The following is a 13,875-nucleotide window of genomic DNA, read 5'->3' on the forward strand; positions in this document are numbered from 1 at the left end:
GGGGTGAGGGAGCGGGTTACATAACCCCGCCGGAGGTAGTGGGGGGAGGGCAGGGGGATTCTCGCGAGAGAGGGGCGGCGGGATCTGCCCCGGCTCCGCTAGGAGGCGCCGCGCCCTGCGGCTCGGGCCGGAGAGGGAGTTGGCGCCTCGCGCTTATCCCTCCGCCGCGGCCGGGACTATATCCTGCCCAGAGGGGCCCCTCGCTCCGGGGCGGGAGTACAATCCCAGCGCACATGGGCCACGTGACGCCCCACGTGACCCCGGCGGAGCGCGCTCTCTCGTGCCGGGGAGCTGGTGCTTGGGGAGGGGGAGCGCTGATGTGCGCGCGCAGGCTGGGGGGCGGGGCCGCCCTCACACCCGCTCCCCGCTCGAGGGCCCGGCCTGGGGGCCCTGCGGGTAGCACGTGGGGAGAGCAGCTCTGGCTCGTCCCTCACGAGGCGCGAGGGAAGAGGGACAGTCAAGAGTTCTTGCAGGGCCAGACGGATAGGGTGTTATTTCAGAGCTGCAGCACCAGTATTTAAGTAGTGCCAGGCCTGCCCACCCTCCCTCAGCACCGGGGCCCAAAGATGCAGGCTGGGTCTCGAGGGAGGAAAGGCCTCCGCTCGCTTCAAAACGCTGGTATGCTTTCACGAGGCAGCACCGCTCGGTCTCTCCTGTGTGCAACATGGCAGGGGAGGAGGGCACCTTTTCCCACGAAGCCCTAGGACCCTGAAAGGGAACGGCCAGACAAGTTCTTTGAATCGTCATCTGGAGTTGAAAATGTAGAAACACTTGTTGGAAATGACTTGTGCTGCACAAATGTTAGGTTCTGTTTTTTTGGGTTTTTTTTAAACGGCTCCGATCTTGCAAATGCTGACGCGGGGCAAGGTGGTTCTTGATAGACTTCAAGGGGGTGCGAGCTTTTGTAGGATGCAGCCAACTTTGTCAGATGCTACAGATGGATTTGCAAAAGACGTGGGGTACTAAATAAAAAGGAATAAAGCCATTTCAATATAAAGGACAGGGAAGGGGAGCAAGAGAGGAAGCATTGTACAAAGAGTTTTTATGTTCATGTTGAGATAGGTAGTAAATACTACAAACTTTCTCTTGGTTAAGACTTTTTTTTTTTTAATTCAGATTTTAGCAGTTACTCTGTCAATGACTGCAAATCATTCAGAATTTAAACATGTGTTTTCACAGTAAATTTACTTTAGTGGACATAAGAAACAGTCATTAAAAGTGTTTCCTTTATAACTGAACAAAAACACACAGAACTTATTTGTACCAACAAATTTGTTCACACTGTTTACCACAGTCAGGCTTCTAGGAAGGTGAGGTTGAGTTCTCAATCACATGCAACCTAGCAATGCTTTTGCAACTTTTAAACAAAGTAAAATAGTGTTTTGACTTTTACAAAACTTTAGTTTGCTTTGCAAGAGTACGTGGTTTTTATACTGCAATATAAGGAGATATGCTGAACAATATTTATAATAAATGTAGAACAGTCAAGATCATAGTGGGATGCTAAACAGCTAACTGGGGCAGGGGGCTGGACTTGATGATCTTCCAAGGTCCCTTCCAGCTGTAATGTCTATGAAATTCCATGTCTACTTAGGTTAATTTGATAGCTGTATGTAAAAAGAAAAACAGACCTACAGAAGCTTTATGACCTTTATCTTTTCCCTTCCCCTTCTCTTTTTTCTCTTACTTTTGTACTTGATCCTTTTTTGACTATTACTTGTTGATATTGCAATACAACAGATGCTATTATTTTCCTAACTTGGCTCTAGCTGGTTAAAATTTTGGTTTTCCTTCTATAGCCAATTACAATCTTAGTAGTGGTTTGCTGTCTGCAACACATTTAATACGGTATTACTATTCACACAGTTTGTCCCCTTACCCCCAAAAGAAAAAAAAACAACTTTACATTAGATTGGCTCTCAGAGAGGACTGTGATAGAAGAATAACCTCTATGGCAGCTTCCTATTCTGAGCGGACGCTCCTAAGTAATGGTGATGATTTACATTGAACAGAAAAATACCTAACTAAAGAAAATGAATAGTAGTTATAGATAAATGCAATTGAAGTCACCAAGCATTAATTTAGATTTGAGACAATCCTCGGGGTATTTTGGTGCATTTAGAAACTGTGGAAGGCTGAGAGGGATGTATCAGTAAATTAATTACGTTATGTGCCATTATGCTTAGGAACTATGTGGGGGGATTATTACATATAACATATAAATGTCTATTCTTTTATTTGTCATTTGAAGTCATTCCTTTAAGTATGATAATAACACTTCTCTTTCCAGGAATTTTGAATGGTATTCCTACCACATGAAAAAAAAATGAAGAAAAAAACATGTGAGAGTATCAAAGAAAGTATGACAGCACCAAAGGAGGAAAGCTTTGTAAATTCTGGTATTCAGAAACTTTCTTAGAATCGACATTAGTAATTATTTATGTGGCACTGCTGATGGATACAGCTTTTATAGCAAGTAAAATGTACAATAAAAACATGAAAAAAACAGAAAGTTCCTGGACCACAGAGCTTGCAGTCTGAAGGCACGTTTGTTTTAGAAAAGCATATGGAGAGCTGTGTGAGCTAAAGAAGAGCAAGATTAATGAAACAAAGGAGAAGCAATGGAAAGCAGAGGTAAGATTTTACAGATGCTTAAAGGAAGCTGTTCCTCATATTGATGGTAATATGAAAATGCAAGTGTGTATGAAGAAAAGAGTGTCTGTGGTTCTGAACTGTGCTTCTCAAGAGTTGTGACCCAGGAGACATGAGCTTTCGAGGCTTGAAGTCATATTTGCATCACTTCTATTTTTGGGTATGGCTACCAGCCCTGAGCCTTCTCTAACTACTGTTGAGTTTCTCCCAGTCGCCTGCAGGCCACTCTGGCAGCTCAGAACAACTGGAGGACAAACATTCAGCTATCCCTTCCCTGTCTTCCATATGCATCTATACTAAGGACATTCCAGCTGGAGACACTTTTTTCTACTTCCTTCATCCCACTGACACACAACCCAGAATTAGGATCAATGGAAGCAGTACAGAGAAAAGTTTGGGAAGAGTTCAGGGAAGGGGTTAAATGCAGTATTGCCAACCCCACCGTGCCAGAAATAATGAGATAAACTCGAGAGTGGCACGTAAATCATGAGATGCTATTTTTGAAGTGTGTGTGTGTGTTGGGGGAGTGTTATTTGTGAAGGTGTGGGGGCTGTGTGTGGGGTTTGGAATCCGGGGAGGGAGGGTCCTCCACATACCCTGGCAGGATGTGGGATACTGTGGGTCAGGAGTGAGAAGTAGTGGCAGGGTTGAGTGGGCTCTGGCTTGGGATTGAGGAACAGATGCACAGACAGCACCCACCTGCTAAGTTGAGGGAAAGGTGGTGGGGGAAGAGGGAAGCAGCAGGGGGGAGAAGGAGGCCCCTGCGGTGAGGGAGGGAGTGGGACAGGGGTGAATGGTCGCCCATAGGCATGGGGCAGGGCACAGCTCCCTGCAGCAGTTCATGCCCCTGGGGGAGCCATGGGGGCATGTGTCCCCTATGGGGCAGAAGCGGGCTAGGGTTCTGTGCCCTGCTGCCTTGCCCCAGGAGCTCAGCTGTGCAACCCTAGTGTGCCTCCTGCTGCCGGGTAGGCAGGGAGTGTGACATGGCGAACGCTCCCTATGTCCCCTGCCTGCACTGGGGTTGTGTGGCTGAGCTCCTGGGCCAATGCAGCAGGGTGCAGAGCCCCAGCCCATCTCTGCCCTGCAGGGAACACATGCACCAGCGCATTCCCCAGGGAAGTACATTGCTGCTGCAAGCTGCTCCCCTCCCCCGCGCCTCTGGGGGACCCACCCTGCCCCAGGGTCCCATTCACTTCTGCCATACTCCCTCCCTTACCGTGGGGCCTCTCTCTCCCCCCGGCCCCTTCCCTCTCCCCCACCCCTTTCCCTACATTTACCAGCTGGGAAAATCCAGAGATCTGAGGGTTGGATCGGGAGATTGTGAGTCGGAATTATTTTGACTTTGAAATCTCGAGTCTCAGAATGGTTTCATGACAGTTGGCATTAATGTAAATGGAAGAGATTGCCAGGTCTTGAGCTAAAGCTTTGATAGTTGCAGCAAAGAGCGAAGGATGAACTTTTGTAATATTGTATAAGAAATAACACGTGAGAGAGCTGTCTTGCTCCCATTGAATTCAGTTGGAGTTTTCCTCCTAACTTCAGTGGTAGAAACAGTGGGTCAAATGCTTAGCAAGGTGGAACAGAAGGAAGGAGGAGTCAAGGTTGACACTAAAGTTCCAACATGATTGGGAGCATGAGTAATGGTGTTTAAGATGACCTGCAAAGATGGTAGAAGGAAAGGTAGAAAGGCTGTCTCCCCATTTTTGATACTTTGTAAGGCAAAACAGCAAAGTTTTATAGATTTCATAGACTTTCGGGCTGGAAGGGACCCCGGAGGATCATCGAGTCCAGCCCCCCGCCCCAGGGGCAGGAAGTCAGCAGGGATCATAGGATCCCAGCAAGATAAGCATCCAAATGTGTTTTGAAGGCGTTTGAAGTGGGCACTTGAACCGCCTCAGGTGGCAGTCTATTCCAAACCTTGGGGGCTCGGACAGTGAAGAAGTTCTTTCTTATGTCCAGCCTGAACCGGTCACGGTGGAATTTGTGACCGTTCAATCATGTCATTCCTTGGTGGGCTCTCGTGAACAGCCAGATCCTGATGAGCACCCCTGATAAGCTTATAGGTGACCACCAGATTACCCCTGAGCCTGCAGTTTTCCAGGCTGAATAGCTCCATTGCTCTCAGCCTCTCATCATAAGGTCTGTTTTCCTGCCCTCTGGTCATGCGCATGGCTCTCCTCTGCACCCTCTCAAGCTTATCCACATCCTTTTTGAATTGCGGAGCCCAAAACTGGACGGAGTACTCCAGCTGTGGCCTCACCAAGGCCAAGTACAGCAGGCAAATGACATCCCAGGATCTGCCTGAGAAGCATCTATGGATGCAAGCCAGCGTTTTTCTCACTTTACTAGCCACAAACATTTGGCAAACATTTTTCCTCAGCTTGCGTTTTACATGAAGAAAACAGATGTTGTCCCCTATTGGAAACTGAGGTGAGGACCAGAGAACAATGAAATTATAGCATCACAAAAGAAACTGAAAGTTGAGTAACAGACCAGAAAAGCAGTTTAGTCAGGACTTGTCAAAACACAGAAGTCACACGAGCTTAACTAAAGGTGTGATGTTCTACCAACCTAGTCAAAATTATAAAAAGTGTGCTGGTTTTAATAACAGTGCAGTATTTATTCTCTCCCTAGATTAAACATAATAAAATGCCTACCTGAAGGCTTTCAGCACCCTAACATTAATTATATGATAAATGCAGTTACAATAAGAATTAAAATAATTGGTTTCACAGGACCTTATCCAGTCAATCAGCCTACCTGGTTCCTTCATTATAGTGGGACCATCCCTTCAGCCATGTTTAAAACATCTCTCATGCAGATGTCTTTGGCAGTGTAGTCAGAAAGTCACCAAATTCACTTTTTCAGATCAAGGACCGGGGACTTGAAGAACTTCTCACCATTTTCCCCTTTCTTTTATAATGAAGAATACCAGCCCAGGTGCCCCTTATGACCACAGCAATGGCATTATGGCCCAACAGGAAAGGCGGTCCATCAGATAGGGACACCTTCAATTCTTAGATCAATGAACAGTCAGTGTAAATCCCACAATAATAAACATGCCACTTGCTCACAAGGAAGTGTTGTATTTGTAACACCTGTTGTTTTTTGCACCAGCTTCAATCTCCAGCCAGTTTAAGGTGCATCCCATGCAAGCCAACAAAAAAGAGGCCAGGTCTCTCACAAACAGGTATCCCTAAAAGTCCAAAATGGCAGACTTTAGGGCTTCTGTGCCTTTTAAATCCATAGAGAATCATTAATCTTAATAAGGCTTAATATGTCAAGCATAGGCGCTAGGTTATGTTGGGGCCTGAGGGCTCTGGACCCCCTTGGGAAAAGGGTAGCGTCACCACCCATCCCTAACTGAGCAGGACTTGGAGAGTCCCAAAATGGGAACATCAAGTCCTGGTCCCAGGCTGCATGACTCCAGAATGGCATTTGTCCCAGACTCCCAGTATCATGCAGGGATCCAGAGTTCCAGCCTGTAAGGGGCATCACATGCATGTGTCCATACATGCACTTTTGAAAATTTTACCCTTGGTTCATGGGACACCAGATGAGATTGGTCACTTCTTCTTAAGATACTATTCCATCCATATCATCCTCTAAAGGCGGTTTTATAGCCTCACTCTCCATCCATTTCCTACTGGACATCACAACTATTAGTCTCAAGATAGAAGCTATGAGTTAAATGCGTAGGAATTTAACTGACCTCTCATCTTGGAGATGGCTGATCCTGAACAGAAAAGAAAGTTTGTATTGTCATTAACTGAATCATGGTTTCCCTTGTCTATCTAGCACCTTTCAGATACAGTCCATTCACATTGTGAATTTGTTCATTGCAAATCTTTTTAATTAATCATTTTAAAACAGTATAATTTAAAGCCTAATGTCACTGGCTTAATTATTTATCATTTCTCTAATAAACAGATTTTCTCTTTCACCTCTGCCCTCAGATCCTGCATTGGAGTCATAGTGCCAAATTGATAATGTAATTATTTTGACAGGATCAGCCATTCCACTAGCACACAATTATGCTTCCTTGCAAGATCAAACAGAATGAGAAGCTGGATTCTGGAGGAGTGCTCTCTTTTTCAATCATAACATGGACTTCATTGGTTGGTAAGGTATATTGTGGTCTCTTCTTCATAATATGCCATCAGAGTCGCACAGTAGTAGTACAATGCTCCCACTCTTAGTCCTTATTTCCTCTTCCTCTGTTAGAGCAAAGCATTTTAAAATTAGATGTTTGTCATATGAACTTTACATCACTTCCCAAAGAACCTCAAGTTCCCAAGTATGGTTTTGTCTACATAAAATTTCCAAAGGCAAGGTTCACCTTGTTTCCGAGAAAAGACTTTCATGAGCCAAATATCTATGATAAAGTAAACATTTGGGTGCTGATGATACAGGTGACCTGTGACCAATGCCAACTTGTGGCACTGAGCCTGGGATCAACTGCTACTTTGTGGGACAGACTTTATGCTGTGATGGTCTTTGCCACCATGGTCCTGCTGCTTCATTAAGTTGCACTGAACACAAGGTTGGAATTATGTTCCTCCCCACTTCCTCCAATACTGATTTTCAAACTAACAGTAAGTATGGATGAAGAAGTTAAGCGAATCCGCCACACTTGAGTAGTGGTTCTTAGCTATTCTGATGTACCAAAGAGACATAGGGAACACAGACGGTTCACTGAACACAGGAATTGCCAGCTCTGAGTGTGAAAAGAATCCCTGATTTCTTGCCCCAGTCATGTCATCTACAGCCTGGCACTTGGCAGCCTGTACTTTCAGAGAACAAGAATTAAGGGAGGTAAGCTACTTTCCTTTCTGTATATCCACTGTCCAATGAGAGATTCCTCTACAGCTCTGGAATCCAAAACATTTCATAGCAGATGAAATCCTGGCTCTATTGAAGTCAGTGGTGATCCACTGATTTCAATAGTACCAGGATTTCATTCCGTTTCTATCAGGAGCCTTGATAGACTCAACAGCTACATTTTTGATGAGGCACTACTAACTTCATTGTAGTTATGCAGTTTAGGATTGGAACTTCTAGATAGTCCATCAGATGAGTCACTGTGGATATACTGACAAATTAGATGCACTTGAAGCTTGAATATTTTAGACACAGTTTGAAAAAGATTAGACACATTGAAACTATGATGATACACCTATATTTGTACATGGTACTGCATTTTAAAGTCCAAGTGTATAATGCTTAAAGATCAACATTTAGCATCTGAGACTAATGCAGAGGAAGTCAGAGTAGAGAGGAAATAGACAATTTCTGTATACACTGTTCACAATGATTAAAGTTCCTATAGAAGCATTTTATTGTGGATTTCATGGTAAAGCATCAAATAATGCCAGGATATAATTTTGATAGGAATTTGCATAAATTAAGCAATTTTGTATGTCAAAAAGGGATTGTTACTCATGAATTCTGAATTGAAGTTAACATGATTTATTATTTTGAATGATTCTAAACTTAAAATGGCAATGGCAATTGTTAGCCAAACTGAAGGATTTATCAAGGCAGCAGGCAGAAAAAAAATCATGCAAGTTCTGCAACATCTAAATGCACTGCTTGGATAGTACTTTTTGTAAAAAAATAAAAAGAGCTGTCTGATATTTAAACTATATTAGTTTCACATGCAGTCACTGAAGCTGAGCATGTTAAGCATGCACTAGCATGTAGATATGATCTAGGCATTTGCATTTTCATGCCCAGTTTAAGTTTGTTTGCCTGACACATTTAAAAAAATCTCAGGGTCTTGAAATTCACAGGGCTTTCCACATCTCTGAGATGACAGCAGTTCTCAACCTGTTTAAACGGAATCAAGGCACCCGTTGGAAAATACCAGCTCTTAGCTTTCCTTCATTTCTGCTATTATTCTTTTGCAAAGAACTCAGAAAGACCACAACAGGGCAGAACATTTTTAACAGTACTTGAAATCCCTGGTGAATCACTTACCTAGTGAATCACATTTGCATATCTAACTGTGTGGCACCCTGTGGCACCCTTGAAAGGACTGTACAGCACCCCAGGATGCTGTTGCACCTTGGCTGAGAATAACTGTAATAATTTATGCTTTGCTTATATGTTTAAATAATTATAAAGCTAGTAATTTCTGGAATTTCTTTACAGTACCCTTCTAATTACTTACACATTGCATTTTTCATACTTGCTGTATAGTTGAGGTTACATTAACAAAAACAATCACAGAGCTGTTTAATGTTCTAGGGACATGGGGGGATGAAGGAGGCTTGAAGACAGAGCTGGTCAAAATCAATTTGACCACTTAAGGAGCTGAATCTCAAAAAATGCACATACATGCAACTGATTATTTGAGCAGATAACCCAGCTCCAGGGTCTTCCTGAACATATATTGTGCTGGGCACTCTGCCCCAATTTGGTGATACAATTACATGCGTTAACTTCAAGCATCACTAGTCCTTGCTCGTTCACTGGACCTACTCACAAGCTTAAAGTTAAGCACATGCTTAAAGGTTTCCATCGATTGGCATGACTGAGACCACTGTGCAAGTCATAAGGAAAATTCAGGTATTTCTTCCACCTACCCTCTATGCTGCAGTTGCACAGACCTCTAGGACCTATATTTTATAGTCATCAGTTCTCATTCCAGGAGGCTGCCTGCCTGCCTGCTTCTGGAAGGAACCAATCATCTGTTTGGGGGAAGGGGAGCTGTACTGCTGCAAAGCAGGGGGCACTGCCTTTATTTCTCAGTTAAATATGTCCAGCTACATCTATCCCTAGCATAACATTACCTGCCTTAAAGTGACTCATCCAGGAGTGAGTTTGACTTGCAGTCCTTACAGCCTGGCCAGGCATTAACAGAGATTCCTGTACACACAGAGCAGTACTTTCACACTAACATTATAGGAAAAAGAAAAGCTTGAAACGCACCCTGTTTGGTCTGCACAAAAAAGGAGTTATTAAAAGTGTTGAAGACAGCTCCTTCAGGTGCACAATTTTCATCAAGATAAGTTTCATATCCTTTTTCCATTATGAAAAATGTTTTCCCCTAGCTGGAAGAACTCAGAACCTGTGGTAAACACTGTAACAATGAGTATTCATGGCACTGTCTTTGAAAAATAAGAGCTTTCATTTAAAAAGGTACATCCATTAAAGTTCTAACTAATATATTGCAGTATTGATGTCCACTGTGCTACCAATGTGTACTAAAACCAAGTCTGTTCTTAGTTCTTAGCAGTGCAGTCAGTGATTCATTGCATAAAGGAAGAGGAAGACAGACAGAATAGAGGATTTCAGAGTTTACGTTCATATCCAGTGCAGCAGGCCACAGAGTATTTGGGACTAGCAGGTCAGTAGAGGATTTGTCATCACACACCTTATAGACCTCCAGTACAGTGGATATGCTAGGATCAAGGGCTACTCTAGCCACACACGCATCTGGAAAAGCCTTGTTGGAAAGCAAGTAGTCAACAGAGAAGGAGGGGAGTTGGGGGAGAATTGTTTAGGGGGGGAAAAGCAGGGCAAAGTTATTCCTGTAGCAACTCCTTTAGCTATTTCTGGGATAAGCTTTTGTTCCACTGAACACTGACAGTTTTACTGAGCTAACTAGCTTGTACTTCCAGAGAACCTCCATGCAGAAATATCTGGATAATATTGTTGTGGGTGACTTCCTCCTGAGGGTGATGGAGGGAGTGATCTCTCACTTTGACCACTTAGCCCAGGAGGTCTACTGCCTCCCAGGAGCCTGTATCTGGGATATGGCTGAGAGGATCCCAAAACTTATCTGCCCCTCTGACCATTACCCTATGCTCCTTATCTGTGTGGGCACAAATGACATGGCTCAGAGCAATCCCAGCTGGGTCATGAGTGGCTACAGGGCTCTGGGAGTGGGTCTTGGGGGGTTGAAGGTACAGGTGTTTTTTTTCCTCAGTCCTTCTGGTTATGGGTCACAGGCACAGGAGGGAGAAATGAATCGAGACAGTAAACAGAAGACTGCGGTGCTGGTGAAGGCTTTGGCTTCTATGACCACAGTCCCCTTTTTGGCGGTGGTCTGTTGGGAAGAGATGGCTCCACCTCACTCCACTGGGGAAGTTGTTCTCAGCTAGAATGGCTGACTGCTTGACCGAGTTTTAAACTAAGCATGCCAGGGGATGAGCAGACAACTACCAGAGCAAGCTCACCAAGCATCAACCGCAAAACCAGCTGGTTAGGATGCTTAAGGGAACCCACTCCTACCCCAGCCCAGGAACAGATCTCCATGATTACTAGGAGGCCTAGGGCCTCCAACAGCACACTTACTTGCCTGTACACTAATGCTAGGAGTTTGGGGAATAAACAGGAGTAACTTGTCCTACTGCTAAACAAAAATGACTACAATCTCATAGGTATCATGAAGACCTGATGGGACTCCACCTATGACTGGACTATCAGTATAAAAGGCTATATACTGTACAGGAGAGATTGTGCTGAAAAAAGGGGTGGGGGTTTAGCTCTTTATGTGAAGGAGAGCTACACATCCCTACAAGCTGAGATTGGCACCCGGGGAGGACGACTGGAGAGCCTTTGGGTTAGAATATGAGGGGAATGTAGTGAAGGGGATGCAATGGTAGAAGTTTACTACAAACCTCCAAACCAGGAACAAGTGCTTAACCAAGAATTCACCATGGAACTGGCCAAGGCTACATGCTCTCAGTACATGGTTGTCATGGGAGACTTCAACTACTTGGATACCTCATGGGATGAGCACTCAGCCAAATCTGATCAGTCACAAAGCTTCTTTACATGCATGGATGAGCTTACCCGTCCCAAGAAGTTTATGGTCCAACATGAAGCAAGGCACTGCTGGACCTGGTACTGGCCAAAGGGAATAATCTAATTGGCAACCTAAGAATTGAAGGGAAACTGGGTGATGGTGACCACGAGCTGATCACTTTCACAAACCTGGGAAGTCAGCCAGCAATGCAGTAGTCCTCAACTTTAGGAAAGCTGACTTTCATAAGTTCAGGAGGCTTGTTCTTGAGGCCCTGAGAGGCCATGATTTCACAGTGAGGGGAGTTCATGATGAGTGGTTGCTCCTTAAGGAAGCAATCGTAGAAGCACAAGGGGAGTCCATCACCACCTATAGGAAAGGTAGTAAAAGGGCTCAACAACCCCCTTGCCTCAACAGGGAACTCATGGACTTCCTGCGTGTGAAAAGAGAGGCATATAATGGATGGATTGACAGAAAACACCACTAAGGAGAAGTATACTGCACTGGTCTGCACCTGCAGGGAGCAAACTAGAAAAGCCAAGGCTGCAACTGAACTCCCATCTGGCTACATGAATCAAGGACAATAAAGAGGCCCTTTTCAGATATGTGGGGAGTCAAAAGAAAAAGGGCAATATTGGACCCCGGCTAAACCAGCTGGGGCAGCTGACTACCGACACTCAGGAAAAAGCCAATCTGCTTAATGATTACTCTGCATCATTTTTTCACCAGCCCAAAGGGACCACCCTGGCAAACATGATGCAGGATGACCAGGGTGAAGATGAATATGCCTACCATTGGCATGGGTCTTGTGAGGGAGCATCTTAAGAGGCTGGACCCCCATAAATCAGCTGGTCCAGATAGGTTGCACCCAAGAGTGGTAAAGAAACTGGCACACATCATAGCACAGCCACTGGCAAGGATATTCAAGAACTTGTGGTGCTTAGGCAAAGTACCTGAAGATTGGAAGAGGACCAATGTGGTGCCCATCTTCAAGAAAGGGAGGAAAGAAGACCCGGGAAACTACAGGCCATTCAGTTTGACTTCAATCCCTGGGAAGATTTTGGAAAAATTATCAAACCATTCCTGACAGGCTAACAGAAGGCAGTGTTCTGAGGGTTAGCCAGCATGGGTTTCATGCAGGTAGGTCTTGCTTCACCAATCTCATTTCCTTCTAGGAGCAGGTGACGTATCACCTGGACAAAAGGGAAGAGGTTGATGTCATATATTTGGACTTTAAAAAAGCCTTTGACCTGGCATCCCATGATGTCCTTGTGGAAAAATTGGGCAATTGCGGCTCAACTACTCTACAGTCTGATGGCTGGGGAACTGGCTCTGAGGTTGGACCCGGAGAGAGGTAGTTGACGGAACCGAATCAACATGGTACTCAGTGACTAGTGGCGTCCCCCAAAGCTGTTCTCGGACCTGTGCTCCTTAATGTCTTCATAAACAATCTGGACACTGGTGTCAAAAGCGGACTGGCTAAGGCTTGCAGGGTGGGTGGATGAAAACCTGATGGCTTTCAATATGGAGAAAGCATATGGCATTCAATATGCAAGGTGCTCTACCTCGGGAATAAAAACCCACGTCACACTTATAGGCTTGGCAGTGCTATACTCGCTAGCACTGTGACCGAAAGAGACTTGGGGGTCATGATTGAACACAAGATGAATGTGAGCCACCAGTGTGATACAGCAGCTGGTAAAGGGAGCAAAACTCTGGCTTGCATCTACTGATGCATCTTGAGCAAGACCCAGGGTGTCATACACAGCTGGAGTACTGCATCCAATTCTGGACTCCACACTTTAGGAAGGACATGGAGAAGCTAAAAGTCCAGAGGAGAGCCATGCTCATGATCAGAGGGCAAGAGAACAGGCCTTATGGAGAGGCTGCGAGCTATGGGACTCTTCAGCCTGGAGAAGCGCAGGCTCGGGTAGCATGGTGGCAGCCTATTAGTACGTATGGGGTGTACATCAGGATCTGGGGGAACACCTGTTCACCAGAGCACCCCAGGGGATGTTAAGGTCCAACAATCACAAACTCCTGCAAGACAGTAATAGGCTGGACGTGAGGAAAAACTTCTTTACTGTCCAAACCCCTAAGGCCTGGAACAGACTCCCCGCAGAGGTGCTGTTCAACATCTTCATTAGTGACCTGGACGAGGGTGTGGAGAGTACCGTGTTCAAGTTCACTGATGACACCAAGCTTTGGGGTAAAGTGAATACACCGGCAGGCAGGGACCGTATCCAGGCAGACCTGGATAGGTTGGAAAGTGGGTGGATCTGAATAGGATGCGGTTCAACAAGGACAAGTGCAGGGTGCTGCACCTGGGGAGAGGGAACCAGCATTATGGGTATAGGTTAGGGACTGACCCTCTCAACAGCACAGAGGCAGAGAGGGATCTTGGAGTCAGGATTGACTCCAGGATGAATATGAGTCGCCAATGCGATGAAGCAATAGGCAGAGCCAACCGC

The sequence above is a fragment of the Crocodylus porosus genome, unplaced genomic scaffold (assembly GCF_001723895.1).
Source record: "Crocodylus porosus isolate Cpor-Errol unplaced genomic scaffold, CroPor_comp1, whole genome shotgun sequence".
In the NCBI taxonomy this organism is placed as follows: domain Eukaryota; kingdom Metazoa; phylum Chordata; order Crocodylia; family Crocodylidae; genus Crocodylus; species Crocodylus porosus.